Source organism: Carcharhinus amblyrhynchos, chromosome 3 (genome assembly GCF_965287045.1).
Source record: "Carcharhinus amblyrhynchos chromosome 3, sCarAmb.v2.hapA, whole genome shotgun sequence".
NCBI lineage: Eukaryota > Metazoa > Chordata > Chondrichthyes > Carcharhiniformes > Carcharhinidae > Carcharhinus > Carcharhinus amblyrhynchos.
The window spans coordinates 126,685,130-126,707,830 of NC_137326.1; positions in this window are offsets into that span (position 1 = coordinate 126,685,130).

Below are 22,701 nucleotides of genomic sequence, written 5' to 3' on the forward strand. Positions count from 1 at the left end.
TATAGAAGGGAAATTAGCAGTAGCTTTTACTAATTACAAACAAAAATAAATCAAGATATTGTATAACCCTTAACAACTAAACACTGTTCCAACCAAACAAATCCTTGAAACAAAACCCTTGCCACAGGTTTAGCACAGAAAATACAAATGGTCACATGATGCTGGAACTTAGTCCTTTGGGTGGAGAATTGAAACTCTGAATTCCCAGCCTTGTAACTTCTAGCAGCCTGCTTAATATAGCAGACTAGCTTGAAGTCAGAACAAATTCCCAAAACACCAGGGAGAGAGAGAGGGAGAGACTTTAGGCAAGCAGATTTTCCATTCGAGGAAGACCAGAAAGCCTTGCTTCCAGCTAGCCAGCAGATTTTCCAATACCAGGGGAAGAGAGAGAAAAACAGTGCTTTTCAGTCTGCTGTCCACCCCCTTCTCAGCTCAAATCTGAAAACAAAAAAACTCCTGTCACCTGACCTGTCAACTAGTCTTCCTTCAAACAATGTGGGCTCATAAAACAAACCACAGAAAGCACCTGAAGCCCAGAGTAAAAACAAACAAAACCCCATTTAAGCCATTGAAACAGCAATAAAAGGACTTCAAACACTCAGCCCAGCAACAATGAAAGAAAGTGGACGTTGTTACAGCTTCAGAGAACATGATTTAAAAAAAACATTTCTTAAAGGTACACTAACATCACAAGGTGGTAGAGGTAGGTATAAATAAAACATTTAGAAGGCATTTGGATAGGCACATGGATAAAAAAGGTTTAAAGGGATATGGTCCAAACACAGACAAATGGGATTAGTTCAATTTAGGAAATCTGGTCAGGTGGAAAACTTGGACCAAGGGACCTGTTTCAGCAGCTTTGTTCTTCCTCTTTCTTGTATGATTACCTCCTTGCTTTCTAGAAAGAGAAATATCCCTCTTTGTCTCTGCTGAAGTATCACGGCCATATGAAAAATCTATGACAAAACATTTCAAGTCATGTTTATCCTTCTAACCATTGTCATGGAGTCATGGAGTCATAGAGATATACAGCATGGAAACAGGCCCTTCGGCTCAACTCATTCATGGTTTCCTAAACTGAAGGATTCCTTTTTTTCCTGCATTTCGCCCACATCCTTCTAAGCCTTTGCTATCCATGTACCTGTCTAAATGTATTTTAAATAATGTAATTTTACCTGCCTCCACCACCTCCTCTAACAGTTCATCCGATACACCCACCATTCTTTGTGTGAAAAAGTTGCCCCTCAGGTCCCTTAAACTATGCTCTCTAAACATAAACTAGAATCAAGAGTAGGTCATTCAGCCTTTTGAGTCTGCTCTGCCATTCATTTTGATTGTGTCTGATCTTTGAATTCAATATCCTGATTCCCCCTTCCCCCCATATCCCTTGATCCCTTTAGCCCTAAGAGCTATATCTAATTTGTTCTTGAAATCAGACAATGCTTTGACCTCAGTTACATTCTGTGGTAGCAAATTCCACGCATTCACCACCTTCTGGGTGAAGAAACTTCCCCTCACCTCAGTCCTAAATGGTTTACCACTTAACTTCAAACTATGACCCCTGGTTCGAGATTCACCCACCATCAGGAGCATTCTTTCTGAATCTACCTTGTCTAATCCTGTTAGAATTTCATAACTTTCTATGAGATCCCCTCTCACTCTTCTAAACTCTTGTGAATATAGTCCTAATTGACTTAGTCTCTCCTCATATGACAGACATGCCATCCCAGGAATCAGCCTGGTAAACCTTGGCTGTACTCCCTCTATAGCAAGGACATCCTTCCTTAGATGACACCAAAACTGCACACAATATTCCAGATATGGCCTCACCAACACCCTATATAATTGCAGCAAAACAACCCTATCCCTATGCTTAAATCCTCTCGCTATGAAGGCTAACATACTATTCACTTTATTTACCACCTGCTGTACCTACGTGTTTACGTTCGGTGACTGATGCATGAGGACTCCAAGGTTTCATTGAGTATCCATCTCTCTCAGTTTATACACATTCAAGTAACAATCTGTCTTCCTATTATTGCTACCAAAGTGGATAATCTCACATTTATCCACATTATGCTGCATCTGCCATGCAGATGCCCACACACTCAGCCTGTCTAAATCACGCTGAATCATCTCTGCATCCTCCTCACAGCTCACCTCACCCCACCCAACTTTGTATCATCTGCAAATTTGCAGAGTGTTATGAGCGCTCCCATTTCCGACTGTAAGGGGCCTACATTTGTTTCTATCAAGCTATTCCTTTTTACATATCTATAGAAACCTTTAAAGTCAGTTTTTATGCTGCCCGCTAGCTTACTTTCATGCTCCATTTTTCCCTTTTCAATCAATCCCTTGGTCCTCCTTTGCTGAATTTTAAACTGCTCTCTATTGGACCTATTGCTTTCTCTTGTCAATTTGTATGTTTCTTCCTTGAATCTAACACTATCTCTAATTTATTTTGTAAGCCACAATTCGCTTACCGCTCTTGCACCAAACAGGAATAAACAACTTCTGGAGTTTATCTATTCGTTCTTTAAATGCCTGCCATTGCCAGTCCACTGTCTTCCCTTTCAGTAATGTTTCATAGCCCATCATGGCCAATTCATGCCTCATATCATCATAGTTACCTTAACTGAGATTCAGGACCCTGGTCTCAGAATCAATGACATCATTATTCATCCTGACAAAGAATTCTACCATAATATGTTCACTCGTCTCCAAGGGTTCTCTCTCAACTAGATTGCCAACTTTCTCATTGCACAACACCCAATCCAAGATGGCTTGTTTCCTCAATCTATTGCTCCAGAAAACCATCCTGTGTGCACTCCAAAAATTCTTCTTCTATTTTACTATGATTAATTTGACTCCCCTGATCTATGTGCAGATTAAAATTGCCCATATTTACAGATGTTCCTTTGATACATGCATCTCTGATTTCCTGTCTAATGCTTTTTCCAATATTACCACCACAGTTTGGTGGTCTGTACACCAACCCCCACCAATGTTTTTTGCCCCTTGTTGTTCCTTAAGTTGACCCATACAGATTCCACATCATCTATGCTAATATCTATCCTCAGTATTGTATCAATATCATCTTTAACCAACAATGCAACTCCACCATGTTTTCCTTTCCGTCTGTCCTTCCTAAACACTGAATACCACATAATGTATAATTCCCATCTTTGCTCACCTTGGAGCCACATCTCTGAAATGTCAACTATATCATACCTCTTTACACCTTTGCTGGGAAAAAAAGCTTAGCCCCTCATGATTTTATTAACCTCTATAAGATCACCCCTCATCCTCTTATGGTCCAGGGATAAAATTCCCAGCCTATCCAGCCTCTCTTTATAACTCAAACCTTCCAGTCCCGGTAACATCCTTGTAACTTCTTTTTGCACCTTCTTCAGTTTACTGTATCAGCGCTAATATATTGCTACTAATAAATTGAAAGAAAATTAGAAAATGTAAACAAATTGCTACATTTATATAGTCACAGTCTTGCGTTGTCTGCACAATTGTGTCAATCATTGCCTCAAGAAAATCTTCCAAAGTTGATTGCTCCTGCCTCTGTTTCTGCACTAGCTTGTGATCAGCATCACAAATTGATATCCGTTTTCCACCAGCATTGATGTGGACAGAGCCAACTAAACCAGGCATGGCCTGCTGAGGTGGTAGTTCTAATGACGAAAACTTTGAGATGAAAATAATCAAAGGATAGGTCTGGGTTACTTTAAATCATGGCACTATGACCATTTCCTTTGGCAGCTTGATCCATCATGGAATTGTCCCTGGAAGAAAGATTGTTAACACGCTGACCTGGGAGCAAATGGTCTTTTTGTTGATGTGGATGACTACCTCATGTTTTGTCATTGCCAGAGGGCCCTTGTTTCTGTCAATTCCCATCAATCCATTCCATATTTTATTGAGCATGGTCAGTCTATTTTTTCCCACTTCGGCTGTACTGATTCCCATTTCAAACCTTTGATCAAGAATATGACACTGGTGTAGCTCCCACACTGATACACGCTGAATAACTTCAACCTTATTTATACAAGGATCCCACACACAACTTGCATGCTCCAGGATTGGATGAACAAATGTTTGACAAGATAAAACTCTTAATATTTTTCTTGCAATACTGAAGATTTATTCATTTATGCGACAATGATGTCACTGAGTAGCCAGCATTTATTGCCCATCCTTAGTTGTCTGAGGGCAATTGAGAGTCAACGACATTTCTGTGGCTCTAGAGACACATGACCAGGTAAGGGAGGCTGGTTTCCTTCCCTAAAGGACATTAGCGAACCAGATGGGTTTTTCCAACAATTGACAATGGTTTAATGGTCATTCGTAAATTCTTAATTCCGGATTTGTTTTTTAGTCAATTCATTCCACCATGTACCGTGGTGAGATTTGAACCCAGGTCCCCAGAATGTTAGTTGAGTTTCTGGATTAATGATCTAGCAATAATGCCACAAGGCCATCACCTCCCCTATTCGCTGTTTCAGAAATCTAAAAAAACTTGTTCACTTTGGATTTATTCTGCTGAATATGGAATCCCTATTGAAGATTGTTTTTAAGATAAATGTTTGTGCCTCTACCTGTTGGAGAATGTAATCTCAGAATTGAATGTTATCTGTTGGCAGATCCTTTTCATTGGTGATACCCATGACAAAGCATGTTTTGGCATTGAGTATCATCATCGCCTGCTCCTTTTACAATTCCTGTGGGTCATTTTGCAGTGAATAGATCTTGAGTTCTTCCCACTGTGAAAACCTTACAATCATTTGCAAATAGTTGCCCGCTGTTTTTTTATCACTTGGGAAATTTGTTTTTGTATATCAAGAAGAGTAAAGATCCCCTCACTGTTCCCTGAGGCAGTCCAGAGAGGACATCTCCAAGACAGGATGAATACTCATCGTGATAGAGGTGTATGGATTAAGAGGGGAAGAGATAGAGTGGGTAGGATAAAATTGTTTCCCTTGGTGGAGAATTCTAGAACCAGGGAACATAGATTCAAGATAAGTAGCAGGAGGTGTAGGGGGGACAGGAGGAAGAACTTTTTACGCAGAAGGTGGTTGGTGTCTGGAACTCGCTGCCCGAGATGGTGGTGGAGGCAGAGACCTTTCAAAAAGTACCTGGATCTGCATTTAAGTGCTGGAAGCTACAGGGTTATGTGCCGGGTACAGAAATGTGGGATTAAAAAGGCTGCCAGAGTGTCCTCATACTAGCATGAGTAAGATGGGGCAAATGGCCTCCTTCTGCGCTGTAACTGTTCTGTGGTTCTACATTGTCTTCTGTACGTAAGGAAGTGTCGGATCCAATTTAATAAATGTCCCACGGTCATGAAGTTTGGAAAAGGGCTTTTCATGAGGAATGCTGTCAAAGGCAGTCTAGTATTGCCATGTGGATAAGTTCTTTCAAGACCTGCTTCATGACATGAGAATGAAGAATTTGTTAAAGCGATTTGCAAATGACACTCATAACAGTCTGTAGCTGAATTTATCTCCCTCCTAAATAAAAAGCTTGCTTTTGTTAGTTTGTCTCCTCAGGTCTATTAAGTAACAGATGGTTCGTGACTCTTGAAAGAGATTTTTCAACAGTAGACCCAGTTCATTAGCTGTTAACTTGAAATTCCAGGAAGGTATTTCACCTGGACCTGCAGATTTACTGGGTTTTATTTCTTTCAAAACATTCTCTTCCTTATAATGAAGTTTAACATATTTGCTAAGAGGCCACCATCTAAGCTGGGTATGTGTATTAAATCCTGTCCGGAACATACTCCAGCAAATTGATCACTTAGTGCTTTTTCTTTATCCTTAGACCACAAATATATCTCCATTGTTTATTTTGGTATCTGAAACATGCATTCAGAATCCCTGCAGAAGGAGACCATTCAGAGCATCGAATCTGCACTGATTTAGAAACTTACCCAGGCCCACATCCCCATGCCTGCCAGATCCCCACAACCCCTAATCCCTCTAACCTACACACCTTGGGACACAAAGGGGCAATTTATTATGGCCAATCCACCTAAACTTGGGGTGGCATGGTAGCACAGTGATTAGCACTACTGCTTCACAGCTCCAGGGACCTGGGTTCGATTCCGGGCTTGGGTCACTGTCTGTGTGGAGTTTGCACGTTCTCCGCTTGTCTGCGTGGGTTTCCGCCAGGTGCTCCGGTTTCTTGCCACAGTCAAAAGATGTGTGGGTTAGGTTGATTGGCCATGCTAAAAAAATTGCCCTTAGTGTTCTGAGATGCATAGGTTAGAGGGATTAGTGGATAAATATATGGGGGTTGGGCCTGGGTGAGATTGTGGTCAGCACAGATTTGATAAGCCAAATGGCCTCTTTCTGTACTGTAGGGTTTCTATGATTTCTAAACTGCACATCTTGCAACCCTTACCTTTGAATTTCTTATTGAATGACCAGAAGGACTTAGGATTCTCCTTAATGGAGATTATAGGCTACTCAGAAATACAATCGCTCCTTGCTTTTTTGAGAACTTTCTTCGCTTTCCTCTGGAGACTTTGAATTCCTTCTAGTCCTCCTCATTTGGTTTAATTCCAGGAATGGCAGCATTAAGCAGGCCAATGATAGTTCCGGGCGGTTTCCAATTATTCACAAAGCTTTGCACCAGAGAGCATCACTCTAGCTTTTAATTCCTACTGATACGCCAAGCATGAAACTGATGTAGGCAAAGCAGCTCAAAGATGTGCAAATTAGGTGAATTGACCATGCTAAATTCTACCTGAACAGGCACCGGAATGTGGCGACTAGGGGATTTTTGCAATAACTTCATTGCAATGTGAATTAAGCTTACTTGTGCCTAATAAATAAACTTCACTTTAGCCATGATCCAATTGTGTTGTGGAACAAGCTTAAGGATCTGAATAGCCTGCAATCTCTCTATTGAAGAGAGTGGGGATGATTTGGAAATGTTGTGAGAAACATTGGAAGTTGTGATCCGCATGGGTCCTTACCTGGAAATGTGGACAAGGAGAAAATCAATCACAAAAGACCATCTCCATTTTGATGTACGTTTCAGATGTGTAAGTGGAAGTTTGCTATCTCTGTCATTTGCGAGTGAAAGAAATTTGGGCATGAAATACTACAAGACCATAGTAAAAAACCTAGCCATGATTTGGCAGTAATTAGCACCCTCGCCCAGAGATGTGACACAGGCGACAAGGAAATGATAATGTCACACTGATGCATTAAACAGCGGCCTTCTCTCTGCTTACGGACGAGCATCATTAGTGGGGTGGAATAAAAAGAGCTTTAATCTGCATCTGGCGATTTCCACCACTCCTTGGATGGTGAAGTGTCTAAAGATATATGAGTTTAGTTCTCAAATGTTACATGATTAAGGGACTAGGCCCACATGTGAAGGGACGGCATTCTGTAGGAATAAGCAGGCATCAAATTCCATAAACTAAGATTTCACTGACAAAGGGTAATATCCCCGTTGAGAATGGATACTCCTGTTCAAGTTAATCTTTTTTCACTCTTAACTGAATTTTGCACCTGCAAAAATATTTTGCGCAGTAGTTTTTTTGTCCATTCCTATCTACGATCTTTGGAAATACAACAACACAAAATTTATCATAGAATCCCTGCAAAAGGAGGCCATTCAGCCCATTGAGTCTGCACCGACCACATTCCCATCCAGGCCCTATTCCCATAACCCCACATCATTACCCTGCTAATCCCCCTGATGCTAGGGTTAATTTAGCATGGCTGATCCACCTAACCCGCACATCTTTGGACTGTGGGAGGAAACGGGAGCACCCGGAGGAAACCCACGCAGACATGGGGAGAATGTGCAAACACCACACAGACAGTCACCTGAGGCCAGAATTGAATCCAGGTCCCTGGCACTGTGAGACAGCAGTGCCACACCGCTGCCCCATTTAGTTTGTAGAATGTGCTGTCTTTGTAATATTTTCATATTTGAAGTAACATAATGTCTGGAATTTTCTGACCATTCACACCAGCAGGAATTCCCATCCCCCTGCAGTGAATGGAGACTTGGCATGTCACCAAATTTTGTGTCTTTGATGCTGCAGGAGGGTGGCACAAGTGGGTGATAAGATCATGCCCTGTATCTCTATTGTAAAATACCAAGAATTAGCTGCACCCAGTGTATTACGAGAGCCTACTTATTTAAAATTTTATCCTACAGCGAGGATTTCATAGTTTTATTTCAGTCATTCATGAGAGATGGATATTACTGGGAAGGCCAGTGTTTGTTGCTCATCCCTAATTGCCCTGGAGATGGTAGCCTTCTTAAGCTGCAGCAGTCCATATGGTGTAGATAGACATGGGTATTCTTAGGAAAGGAATTGCAGGTTTTTGACCAGGTGACGTTGAAGGAATGACAATACAGATCCAGTAAGAAGTCTCACAACACCAGGTTAAAGCCCAACAGGTTTATTTGATCGTAAACCCACAAGCTTTCGGAACGCTGTTCCTTCATCAGGTGAGTGGAGAGTTCTGACCAGAGACAAGGCATATAAAGGTACACACAGTTTACAGAATATTGATTAGAATGCGAGCTAGCTGTAAAGATTCACATTCTAGCCAGTATTCTATAAACTGTGTGCGCCTTTATATGCCCTGTTTCTGATCAGAACTCTCCACTCACCTGATGAAGGAACAGCGTTCCGAAAGCTAGTGAGTTTACTATCAAATAAACTTGTTGGATTTTAACCTGGTGTTGAGAGACTTCTTACTGTGTTTACCCCAGTCCAACGCCGGCATCTCCACATCAATACAGATCCAGGTCAGGATTGTGCCTGAATTGGAGGGGAACTTGCAGGTGACGGTCTTTATCAATAATCTTCGGTCCATCATAAGTTTAGAAGTAGAGACGTTCGCTGATGATTGTACAATATACATTACCATTTGCGATTCCTTAGATGCTGTCCATATTTCCATAAGATCTGGACAATATTCACAGTTGGGATGAAAAATGGCAAGTAGCATTTGTGTCACACAATTGTCAGGCAGTGACCAACTCCAACAGAAGATCTAACTCCTACCTCTTGATATTTAATGGCATTGAGATCACTGAATACCCTACAATCAACATCCTGCAAACTATTATGAATCAGAAACTGAACTGGATTAGCCATATAAATATTATGACTACAAGAGCAGATCAGAAGCTGGAAATTCTGTGACAAACAACTCATCTCCTGATGCTCCGTATCCTGTTTACTATCTACAAGGCACAAGTCAAGAATGTAATGGAATACTTTCCACTTATCTGGACAAGTGCAACTCCAATAATATTCAAGAATCACAACGTTCTTATAGTGCAGGAAGCCACTCAGCCCATCAAGGTTGCACCAACTGTTTTACAGAGTAACCTATCCCAATCTCTTCCCATTACCCACACATTTACCATGGTCAATTCATCTAACCTGGGCATCTTTGGACATTAAGAGGCAATCTACCATGGCCAATCCACCTAATCCGCACATCTTTGGAAACCAGAGTACCCGGAGGAAGCCCAGACAGACATGTGGAGAACATGCAAACTCTACTCAGTCAGCAATATCCAGGATAAAACAGTCCACTTAAAAGATGCACAGTGGCACCAAGGTGTACCATCTACAGGATGCAATGCAACAATTTACAAAGGCTCCTTCAGCAACATCTTTCAAACACAGGACCTGTGCCACCTTGAAGGAAAGGCCAGAAAATGCATGTGAATGCCACCACATGCAAGCTCTCCTTCAAGCCACACACTATCCTGAGTTGAAACTATATTGCAATTCCTTCACTGTTATTGGGTCAAAACCCTGGCAGCGCCCCCCCCCCGCACACCACCACCACCACCACCACCACCAGCATCACATGGACTACAACTGTTCAAGACAACAGCTCACCATCACATTCTCAAGGGCAAATAGGGATGGGCTTAACCAGCGATGCTCACATCCCATGAACAAATAAATTAAATAAAAAGCAGAATTGTCCATCTAGCTTTACCTGCACATTCCAGACATTCCCACCAAACTTTGTGTGAGAATCTCAACGGAATAGCGGAGGAAATACAGCCCCACAAATTTGACAACAGTTTCGTTCATTTTTCCACCTGCTCCGTGTAGCAATTTCACCCTTGGTGGTATCAAAGTATTACTGAGGAAAACTATGGTGTCTACAACTAAACTCCAGTCATTATCATCAGGGGAGCCAATGGCCTAGTGGTATTATCGCTAGACTATTAATCCAGAAACTCAGCAAATGCTCTGGGTGCCCAGATCCGAACCCCGCCACGGCAGATGGTGGAATTTGAATTCAATGAAAAAAATTCTGGAATTAAGAATCTACTGATGACCATGAAACCATTGTTGATTGTCGGAAAAACCCATCTGGTTCACTAATGTCTTTGAGGGAAGAAACTCTGCCATCCTTACCTGGTCTGGTCTACATGTGACTCCACAGCAATGTCTGAAACCAGTCCAGTCTGAATTGATGAATGTTCCCTCTGACTATTCACTGTAAGGAGCCTAAATGAAATGAGTTGTGACAACCTTAACTGGTGCAAAAAGCAAGACCATAAGATGTAGGAGCAGAGGTAGACCAGGCAGCCAATGAGTCTGATCTGCCATTCAATAAGGTCATGACTGACCTGATAATCCTCAACTTGCATGATGGGTGCACTGTAAGATGTCAACGCTGGTGCGCCATACAATAGTATTGTAAAGTTTGAATTGAAGGTCTATCATTGGTGCAATGAAGAAATGTTTAGTCTACATCTGCCCTTTTCTGATGAGACTCGTAATTGCCACATGTCAACGGAGCTGGCGCCAAAAGGGGTACAAACTGGGCACAATCTTACTAGCCATTCATGCTATGCTCCCGCTGCAGCGAAAACGGAGAATTTGACGCCCAGCCAAATCTCCATTCACTGCAGCAGGATGTGAAAATCCCACCGGCATGAACAGCCGTAACATTCCGGCCAATGCATTTCCAGCATCGACATTGCTCAACCTTAATGGGCAGGATTGCTCATTCAGAAAGCATTGAAAATTCTAACGAATCGCCACTTTGAAAATATTAGAAAGAGCAATTACTTCCAGAGCACATCCCGTCATTTCTTTAAGTTCTCACATTGTCCTGGCAACCAATAAGATATGAGTCACAACAAAAGCCTGGAAATCTGGCAGACCAGCATCATAATCTTACACTTGTATCACACACCACCTGCATATTCATCTAATTAAACCATTTCCAATTCCAGAAAACAGTTTCTTTCTCAGAAGGTGCCCACAGGGATATATCTGCACACGCAATTGTTCCCAAGATATGTGAAATCTCTGCAACTGAATGAGATTCATCTGTGACTCATCTGACTTTTGAGAGTCACAGGTAATGCATCGCTCCTGGCTTTATGCCTCGCCAAATCTACGTTTAAGAACTCACAGAAGTCTCTTATCCAGGCAGTAATAATGCAAAGCCTGTGCCATTGTTATGACAAGAAATGCCAACCTAGGGCAATACACTTAATCCTCGGTGAGTCTCGCTTCCATTGGGGGCATTGAAAAAGAAGCTCTTAAAAGCCAGCCTCAGTGATGTTTCTGCGTGCTGAAATTGCCTTTATGGGCTTATGGGATAGTGGATGCCAAGATGAAACAGTTTAGGAATTGAAGCAAGTCATTTAGAACGCAGCACACGAAGCAGAGTGTGCCAGGAATGCCTCCTGATAACGAGGAGAAAAAGACCCAGCGGAATTTTCTTTGAAGAGTCCGTTTGTGTGAACTGATGTTTCGAAAATGTCACGGAACCAAAAATTCTGCCATAGTACGAACAATGGGAAGGCAATCCTTAGGCAGTCTTAGGTGGGAATAAAGTTTTTTTTCCCCAAATTCATTGCTTTTTTCCTTTCGTTTCCTTGGGCAAATTCTCATAAAACTGGAGCAGGGAAAAAAAAATTATCTATCAACATTGTTCTGCTCATCGCATTACACGGGGTCCTTTGCCAGAAAACAACTTGGAGGTGAAACATAATGGGTGAGTTTCTCTGGCTTCCCAGCCACACATTCCCATTGGCTGGAGGCAGCGCATTTTTGGCTCACGGCGGAATTCTCTGGTCCCACTGCTGTCAATGGGATTTGCCATTGACAACACTCAACGCCAGTGAGAAACCTGCAGGCAGGGGTGCAGTGTCAGTGGAACTGGAGAATTCCACCAGCGTGAATGGCCAGACAATTCTGGCCAACGTGGTAACCATGATGTGAAGATGCCAGCGTTGGACTGGGGTAAACACTGTAAGAAATCTCACAACACCAGGTTAAAGTCCAACAGGTTTATTTGGTAGTGCCACGAGCTTTTGGAACGTTGTTTCTTCATCACTCACCTGACAAAGAAACAATGTTCCGAAAGCTAGTGGTGTTTACTACCAAATAAATCTGCTGGACTTTAACCTGGTGTTGTGAGACTTCTTACAACATGGTAACACCAATGAAGCTGATTTCTAAAATGCGTACCCAACACCAAGACATACAGAAGTCGTTCATGACTGGCTTCAGTTGTGCAGCCAAGTGGGGATGATTCTATTGTCAATTTAAGGTGTTGCCATCAAACCTGCTTTTGAAAATTACCGTTAATTGCGCATGTTAAGCTGGTGAAGAACCTGTCCTTGTTAGAGGGCAATTAACATGTTTCAAAAGAAACAACTTCTATAAACACAGGGTAATTTAACTTTGGGTTTCAGCAGGTGATCAAGAAATATATTGCAAGTACAATGGGGAGACGATGGCCTAGTGGTATTATTGCTAGACTATTAATCCAGAAATTAATGTTCTGGGGACCTGGGTTCAAATCCCATCACAGCAGATGGTAGAATTTGAATTCAATAAAAAACAAAATCTGGAATCAAGAATCTACTGATGTCCATAAAACCATTACCAGTTGTGGGAAGTATCCATCTGGTTCATTGATGTTCTGTAGGTAAGGTAATCTGCCATCTTTACTGGTCTGGCCTACACGTGACTTCAGAGCCACAGCAATGTGGTTGACTCTCAACTGCCCTCCAAGGGCAACTAAGGATGGGCAATAAATGCTGCCCAGCCAGCAATGCCCACAACACAAAAATGAATAAATGAAATAGAGATCTTGGGAGAAAAATTGGATGAGACTCAATAATGGACATGGGATTACAATGCTGTGATTCCTTCTAATGCTAGCCCCACAAAGTTAACTTACTGCCTGTTTACTTTCATAATAGCTCCATGTAACCAATACTAAATACACTGCTGAGTCACTGCATGATTCATCAGGGGATCCAAGTTCATGCAAGGCCAGCTTGATGGCCTGTACTACTGAAGGACATCCCATACTCCTTAAAGACAAGAGTTGCAGTAGTCGGTGGAAGTGGCTGGAAAAGAGTCACGAACCTGTAAGAAGGTTAACTAATGGTGCAACAAATAGAGAGCATGCACTTAGGTCCTGCATTAATGGGATCCAAGCCAGGTGGTGACATCTAAAACCAAGGGACAAGGCCTTTCTTCATTGAGTAAGTTTATTGCATTGTTCAATCATACAACCCTCCTCCTCCCACTCAACCCAGTGTCCCAGCTATCCCTTATTTATACATGCTCTAAGATAATTAATACCCATCACCTATTCCTTTTAACCTTAACAATATAATTAACCTGATATTAACTAACCTTAACAATGTAATTGAGGTGATATTAACACTCAGGTGCAAAAGTAGAGACCTTGGTCCACACCCAGTGTGGAAGAGTGCAGGGAAAGGGAAGGATCTCCTCATGACCCTGTTCAGGGGCCAGGCCAAACTTGCCATCAACAGTTCTAGGGCAGTGGGTGACTGAAGGGGTCGTATGGCCTGAGTGACTGCCCTTCTATCATGGCAACATATGTAGGCAGGTGTCTCTGTAGAGGAGGCACATGGTGTGTCCTGGCACCATCAAGGCCTTCAGTGCCCAAAGGGCACCAGGGGCACTTGAGTGTCACCGGAGTTGAGGGGTTGAGCTATGAGGAGAGGCTGAATAAACTAGGCTTGTACTTGTTAGAGTTTAGAAGAATGAGGGGAGATCTCCTTGAGACATATAAGATGATGAATGGGATGGATAGGATAGAGGTGGAGAGACTCTTCCCGCTCAGAAAGGACAGTAGGACTAGGGGGCACAGCCTCAAGATAAAGGGGGGGCAGTTTAGAACAGAGTTGAGGAGGAACTTCTTCACTCAAAGGGTAGTGAATCTTTGGAATTCTCTGCCCGTTGAAGTGGTGGAGGCTACCTCGCTAAATATTTTTAAGATGCGGGTTGATGGGTTTTTGATAAGCGAGGGGATTAAGGGTTATGGGGAGAGGGCGGGAATGTGGAACTGAGCCACGACAGATCAGCCATGATCTTACTGAATGGCGGGGCAGGCTCGAAGGGCTAGATGGCCTACTCCTGCTCCTATTTCTTATGTTCTTATGTATTTTGACACTCAATCTTATAGAGATCTTATAGAGGTCTACAAAATAATTAGGGGCGTAGATCAGCTAGGTAGTCAATATCTTTTCCCAAAGATAGGGGAGTCTAAAACTAGAGGGCATAGGTTTAAGGTGAGAGGGGAGAAATACAAAAGGATCCAGAGGGGCAATTTTTTCACACAGAGGGTGGTGAGCTGCCGGAGGTAGTATTAGAGGCAGGTACAATTTTGTCTTTTAAAAAGCATTTGATCAGTTACATGGGTAAGTTCGGTATAGAAGAATATGGGCAAATGCAGGGAATTGGGTTTAGCTTAGGCATTTTAGAAAAAAGATGGCATGGACAAGTTGGGCTGAAGGACCTGTTTCCATGCTGTAAACCTCTATGACTTTAATCACATTTTGATTTGACTCTTGTGACTTGTTTTTGTTTACAGCATTATCCCTTTAAAGGGCTGCCTCCTTACATTGTCCCTCAGTTTACGTGAAGTAATTTAATTGGCTAACTGCTTTAATCAAAAAATAGGAGCAGGAGCCTTGACCCACATTCCTGATCTACGGGCACCTGGTGCACAGTTGCTGCACGTGGCACTTATAAGCTCGTATGCTTGTGTTACAAGCCAGAGACGTGAGCCAGGTGGTCAGCAGAGAGCCTTGTTGCCCCATAACCACTATCTGATTGATGTGATAGCTCAAATTCTGATAGCACAGCAGAAGTCTCTTAAAAGACTGGTCTTTTAAGAGACTTCTGGATGAATACATGGGACTTAGTAAGATTGAGGGTTATAGATAAACCTAATAGGTAGAGATATGTTCGGTGCAACATGTGGGCCAGAGGGCCTGTTTGTGCTGTAGTTTTTTCTTCTATGTTCTAATAAAGGCATCATTTGGCGCTGCCCAGATACCAGATACAATGGGCTGAGCATGAATGTGTAACATTGCTTATTGACGGAGTGGAACACTTTGCAACTCTGGTCCCTCTTTGCCTTCAGATGGAGTGTCACAAAGTCATGTTTGTGTACCAGAACCTGATCCCTGAACTCAGGGGCAACTTGTCCAAGCCATATGAATGTCTGCTGCCTTGCTAAACCTGCAGTGGGCAGCAAACTGGCAGATTTTACAGGTGCTATCATTCCAACTTTAAAAGTTTCAAATCCAATGACAGTTATGCCCACGGTCATCTTCATAACCAGTTTCTAATTGACAAAGCTAGCCCAGAAAATGAATTTGTAGACAGCACATAGGGTAATTTCTGAGAACAATACCTTCCAGACTCCAAAATGTATTGTTCTACAATCTAGAGCCAACCAAAGAGCAGGTTATTCTGGAACAGTTAATGAACAATGAGAGAGGAAATGTTGACTTCAGGAAATGTCAGAAACGCTGACACTGTAGCTAAGAAAGCCCACCAATGCCTCTACTTTCTCAAGAGGCTAAGGAAATTCAGCATGTCTGCTACGACTCTCACCAATTTCTACAGAAAGCATTCTTTCTGGGTATATCACAGCTTGGTATGACTTTTGCTCTAAGACCACATGAAACTATAAAAGATTGTGAATGTAGCTCAATTCATCACGGAAACCAGCCTCCCATCCATTGATTCCGTCTACATTTCCCACCGCCTTGACAAAGCAGCCAACATAATCGAGGACCCCACACACCCCAGACGTACCCTCCTCCTTCCGTCAGGAAAAAGATACAACAGTCTGAGAACATGTATCAACTGACTCAAGAACAGCTTCTTCCCTGCTGCCATCAGACTTTTGAATGGATGAACTATATATTAAGCTCTATACCTTATCTGTAATGGCAACACTGCATTCTGCACCTTCCCCTTTCTCCCCTATGTACTCTATGAATGGTATGCACGCTAAAAATAATACTTTTCATTGCATCCCAATACATGTGACAATAATAAATCTAATCAAATCAAAAAGAATTAATCAATAACTTGCTGCAGCTGTATAGGGCATTGGTGAGGCCGCAGCTGGAGTACTGTGTGCAGTTTTGGGCGCCGCACCTGCGCAAAGATATTTTGGCCTTGGAGGGAGTGCAGAGGAGGTTTACTAGGCTGATACCGGAGTTGAGGGGCTTGAGCTATGAGGAGAGGCTGAATAAACTAGGCTTGTACTCGTTAGAGTTTAGAAGAATGAGGGGAGATCTCATTGAGACGTATAAGATGATGAATGGGATGGATAGGATAGAGGTGGAGAGACTCTTCCCGCTCAAAAAAGACTGTAGGGCTAGGGGGCACAGCCTCAAGATAAAGGGGGGGCGGTTTAGAACGGAGTTGAGGAGGAACTTCTTCACTCAAAGGGTGGTGAATCTCTGGAATTCTCTGCCCGTTGAAGTGGTGGAGGCTGCCTCGCTAAATATTTTTAAGACGCGGGTTGATGGGTTTTTGATAAGAGAGGGGATTAAGGGTTATGGGGAGAGGGCCGGAAAGTGGAACTGAGCCGCGACAGATCAGCCATGATCTTATTGAATGGCGGGGCAGGCTCGAAGGGCTAGATGGCCTACTCCTGCTCCTATTTCTTATGTTCTTATGTTCTTATGTTCTGTGGTAAAGGAGTCTTGAGGTGACAATGATCATAACACAATAATGTTTCATGTCAGTTTGATGGGATGTAGTGTGGGCCTAACCCTGGTGTTTTAAACCTGAATAGCAGTAAAAGTCTGAAAGCAGAGCTAGCTAAACTGAATCCAAAACTAGTTTAAAAGGTAGGACCACAGAAATGCAGTGTAATTCTTTAAAAGAAATATTTATTCACTCACAGCAAAGGTTTATCTCAGTAATGTGGCTGAATAAAGAAGCTGAAAATCATATAACATTAACAGAAACACTCTAGAAACCTATAAAGATTAGTGATGAGAAAGGAGATTATTCAGATTTTAAGAAAAATGACAAAGAAATAGAGGGAGAAAGTTGAGTTTGGGAGAAAGCTGGCTAGTCATTTAACAACAGACAGAAAGAGTTTTCTACAGGTAATTAAATGGGAAAAGAATAAGAAAACTTGTGGTGGTCCTCTAGAGAGTGAGTCCGGGGAATTGATAAAGCAAATCAAAGAAATAGTGAAGGGGTTGAACGTATACTTTATGTCTGTCTTTATTGTAGAAGATTTAGAAAACTTCCCAAAGATACTTGCAAATCAAAAGGTGAACAAAAAGGAGGGACTTAAAACAATCACTAACAGTAGGGAAAGGGTTCTGGGAAAATTATTTGACCTAAAAGCTGACAAGTCTCCAGGATCAGGTGGCCTACATCTTCTAGCCTTACAATAAATAAATGTGATGAAAATAGATGGATAGGTTTTAATCTTCCACAATTCTATAGCATCTGGAGAGGTTGCAGGGGATTGTGAAGTATCTAATGTAACAATTCTGTTCAAGAAAGGAACGAGACAGAAAGTAGGAAACAACAGACCAGCAGGCTTAACATCTGTCATCAGAAAATTACTAGAATCCATTCATAAAGCAATTATAGTAGCTCACTCAGAAAATCATCATGTGATCAAACAGTCAACAAGGCTTTATGAAAGGGACATTATATTTAACTTATTTATTGGAGCAAGGTGGTTAAAGGGGAACCATGGAAGTGGATTTGCACAAGACAACTTCATTGCAGTGTTAATGTAAGCCTAGTTTAAACTTTAAACTTGAACCTTAAACATTTAATGAGGTGCCACATTACTGGTTACTACACAAGATAAGAGAAGATGTCGGGGGTAACATGTTAGCATGGATAAAGGATTAGTTAATGAACAGGAAGCAGAGAATGCATCTTGTTTGGCTTGGCAAGTTGTAATTCGTGGAATTCCAGAGGGATCAGGGCTGGAGGATCAACTATTCACAACTTACACAAATGACTTGGATGAAATGACCGAACGTGCAGTGGACCAATTTGTTAATAGGCTGGAAAGTGAGTTGTAAAGAGGAGATAGAGAATCGACAAAGGAATATAGACAGGTTAAGTGAGTGGGCAAAAAAAAAGGCAGATGAAATATGGTGTGGGAAAATGTGCATCCAGATATTTTGGCACAGTAACGATTTTAATCAGGCAATTGAGGTGGGCTTGTTATAATATGGACACCCTGATTAAGGGCTGCACGGGACAGTAGCTCTGTTGGCACTACTGCCTCACAGCCTCAGAGATCTGGGTTCGATTCCCGAATGGGTCTCTGTGTGGAGTTTGCACGTTCTCCCCGTGCCTGTGTGGGTTTCCTCCAAATTCTATGATCCCATTCTATGATCGACTCAACCCTGATTAAGGGCCAAGTTGATGGGTCAGTTAGGGAGCCTCTTGCTTTGTTCTTAACCAGAAGTGTCAGTTTCACTCAAAGGGTGGTGAATCTCTGGAATTCTCTGCCCGTTGAAGTGGTGGAGGCTACCTCGCTAAATATATTTAAGCCACGGGTAGATAGATTTTTGATAGACAAGGGAACTAAGGGTTACGGGGAGAAAGCAGGAAAGTGGAACTGATCCATTTCAGATCAGCCATGATCTTATTGAATGGCAGGGCAGGCTCGAAGGACTAGATGGCCTACTCCTGCTCCTATTTCTTATGTTCTTATGTTCTAACTGAAAGCGGTCTGTATGCTGTTGTCAGGCTTGAAAATAAAGGGACTTTGCTTCTGAGGATTATTGCAGGCATGAATAATACAAAAGCAGTATACTGTTCAAATGGGGAGAGATTGCTGAACTTGATGGTACAGAGGGCTTTGGGTCCCCCAGTTCATGACTCACAAAAGGTTAGTATGCAAACTGAAATGAGTGAAAACTGGAACACCCATAACTGAGAGTAGGTGATCTGAGCAGAACCAAGGCACTCACTACACGCAACAATTTCACATAAAACTCACAGCATTTCTCCAAACTCAGGCAAGGACAGTGAAATAAATCAATCAGCAACTTACCTAGAAGTAGTTAATCTTCAACTTTAAATAACCCTGGTGTGGGGAATTCCTCCTGCTGCTGAATGTATATTCAGCTGCGAGAGATTAGGAGAAAGCTTTAACTGTAGCAATGAAACTAAAAATGGCATCATTGGAGTCAGATCTGTGTTACATGCTGACTAACATCATAATCTGCCTACTCTGAATACTTCGGCTGCACACTCATCATGTCTATGCTAATGCTCTCACCAAGACTGCAATAGTGGTACAATAGTTAGCACTGCTGCCTCGCAGCGCCAGGGACCCAGTTTTTGATTCCCGGCTTGGGTCGCTGTCTGTGTGGAGTTTGCACATTCTCCCCATGCCTGCGTGGGTTTCCTCCACGTGCTTCAGTTTCCTCCCACAGTCCAAAAATGTGTGGTTTAGGTTGATTGGCCGTGCTAAATTGCTTCTTAGTATTAGGGGGATGTCAGGGGGATTAGTCGGGCAAATATGTGGGATTACACGGATAAGGCCTGGGTGGGATTGTTATCAGTGCAGGCTCAATGGGCTGAATGGCCACTTTCTGTAGCATAGGGATGATATGATTCTAACTGGCAGAGATTGCACAGGAAGTGTGCGTGGATGACACCAATTCCAATGACCCTCAAAAAGGCACACTCAACATTAAAAATTAACACAATGTGGTGCCAGATTACATGGCCCCTGTGTTTTGAATATCAGGTTGCTTGGTCTCAGGAGCTGTAGGTGGACCATGAGCACAAGGACCCTCTCACATTGACCTCAGGATAATTGATCTCCACATTAGATCTTTTGACCACAATAGATCTCATCAAGAACCCCATGCACCCCAGACATCCGGTCTTCCACCTTTTTTCATTAGGAACAATATAAAAAAGCTTGAGATTACAGAACAACCGACTCAAGAACAGCTTCTTCCCTGCTGCCATTAGACTTTTGAAGAGATCTACCTTATATTAGGTTGATCTTTCTCTACACCCTAGCCGCGCCCTCTCCTCTCCTTTCCTTTTTCCCTAAGTACTGCATACATGGTATGTTTTGTCTGCATAATGTGCAAGAAATAATACTTTTTGCGGCATCGCAATACATATGATAATAATAAATCAAATCAATTAGACAGTAGCTCCACTCTAAAGTTTATTTATTAATGCCACAAGTAAGGCTTACATTAGCACTGCAATTAAGTTACCCTAGTCGCCACATTCCAGCGCCTGTTTGGGTCAATGCACCTAACCAGCACACCTTTCAGGCTGTGGGAGGAAACCGGAGCACCCCGAGGAAACCCATGTAGACACAGAAAGAATGTGCAAACTCCACACAGGCAGTGAACCCAAGCCGGGAATCGAACCTGGGTTCCTGGTGCTGTGAGGCAGCAGTGCTAGCCACTGTGCCACCGTGCTGATCTTCAGTAATAGAACTGTACATTACTTGGAGAATCTTGGTTTGTTCTCACTGGAATGACGGAAGTTGAGGGACGACCTGATAGAAGTCTGCAGTATTACAAGGGGCATGGACATAGTGGATAGTCAGAAGCTATTTCCCAGGGTGGAAGAGTCAATTATTAGAGGGCATAGGTTTAAGGTGTGAGGGGCGAGGCCTAAAGGAGATGTACGAGGCATGTTTTTTGCACAGAGGGGTGGTAGGTGCCTGGGACTCGCTGCTGGGGAAGGTAGTGGAAGCGGATACGATAGTAGCTTTTAAGGAGCGTCTCGACAAATACATGAATAGGATGGGAATGGAGGGAAGTGGTCTCTGGAAGGGTAAGGGAGTTTTAGTTCAGAAGGGCAGCATGGTCAGTGCAGGCTTGGAGGGCCAAAGGGGCTGACCCTATGCTGCAATTTTCTTTGTTCTTTGATCTATTACACATTATACAGTGCAATGCACCTGACTTTGTAAAACTGTGAGGCGGCAATTTGTTTCGGACGTCTGTGCGTGACAGCTGTTTGGTGTCACTGCTGGATATGGCTTCCGACTCCAGTATTTCCTGCGAGCTACCATGAGCAATGCCACAGGAGATGTGCCAGTTATGTTAAACTAGCACTCGTCAATGTGGAGAAAACAGATTTTAAATGCGTTCCGTGAGGGGGTGGCAGAGTAATTTTTTTTACATTAGCATAATTGAAAATTGAACAGTTTGTCTGAAAAAGCGTAAATGTTTGTTGAACACAAATAAAATATCTGGAGCTTTGTAGCACTGAGTAATTTAGTCTGATTATAGATTAATTGTATGAACACCTGTTAAAGTGCTCCTTTCTCACTTATTTTAAATCAGCACTTTATCGCCCATGTGTCTTCAGTTGAGTTTAAAAGATGACGGAGTCAAATTCAACTGTGAAATGAATCTGAGAGGCTGCTTTTTGGTACAAGTGCGATCAAGGACTTGATAATATGAAATGTACTTGAGATAATATGCAGCCTATGGGTTAAACACAATAAAGGAGCTTTTGGAAAGATACCACGGCAGCTTTTGATTACCCTGAAGAATGTCCTTCGCATTAGTGAAGTCATTTCTACTTTATGTCCCCAACGTGGAGTTCATGGGCTGAATTTTCCTGTCCTGCCAGCCACAGGAATCCAAGTAGGCGGGACACAGGCCTTGCAAAGGTCCATTGACCTCAGACGGGATTTTCCAGTCTCGGGTGAATATGGACAGAAAGTCCCGCCCCGTGAGTTTGAACTGGCCAATCCGTTCAGCCTCTGGATGGACAGGCCTCTGCTACATTTTAGAAAATTGAGGCCTCCTTTTCTGTGAGGTACACTCCAGGTGGGTTGGGCTGGATTTCCTCCCAACCAGTGCCAATTAATATTGACCCCGTTATATCTTCTGGGATAAGAGACATTTTAGAATTACAGGGAAGTATCGTAGAACCCTACAGTGTAGAAGGAGGCCATTTGGCCCATCGAGTCCCTACTGACTCTCTGAGCCACGCCCTCTCCTATGCCGTGTCCCTGAAACCCCGCACATTTACCATGGCTAATCCATCTAGCCTCCACATCTTGGGTCACTGGGTCAATTGATGTTGGGTCAATTTACCATGGCCAATGCACCTAACTTGCATATCTTTGGACTGTGGGAGGAAACTGGAGAACCTGGAGGAAACTTGCACAGACACAGAGAGAACATGTAAACTCCACATAGATAGCTTGAGGCATTGCTTCATTTTAAAGGGAAATAAGGGTGCTCCTGACAGATTTTGAAGCACTACTGCCTGCACAGAATAAAAATGCATATCTGAAAACATCAGAATTGTATGCTTCAGGGCATTCATTCTGATGTGAAAGTGCTCACAGGTTGTGGAGATTGTCCCTTTAAGGGCAATATGGCTGAGTA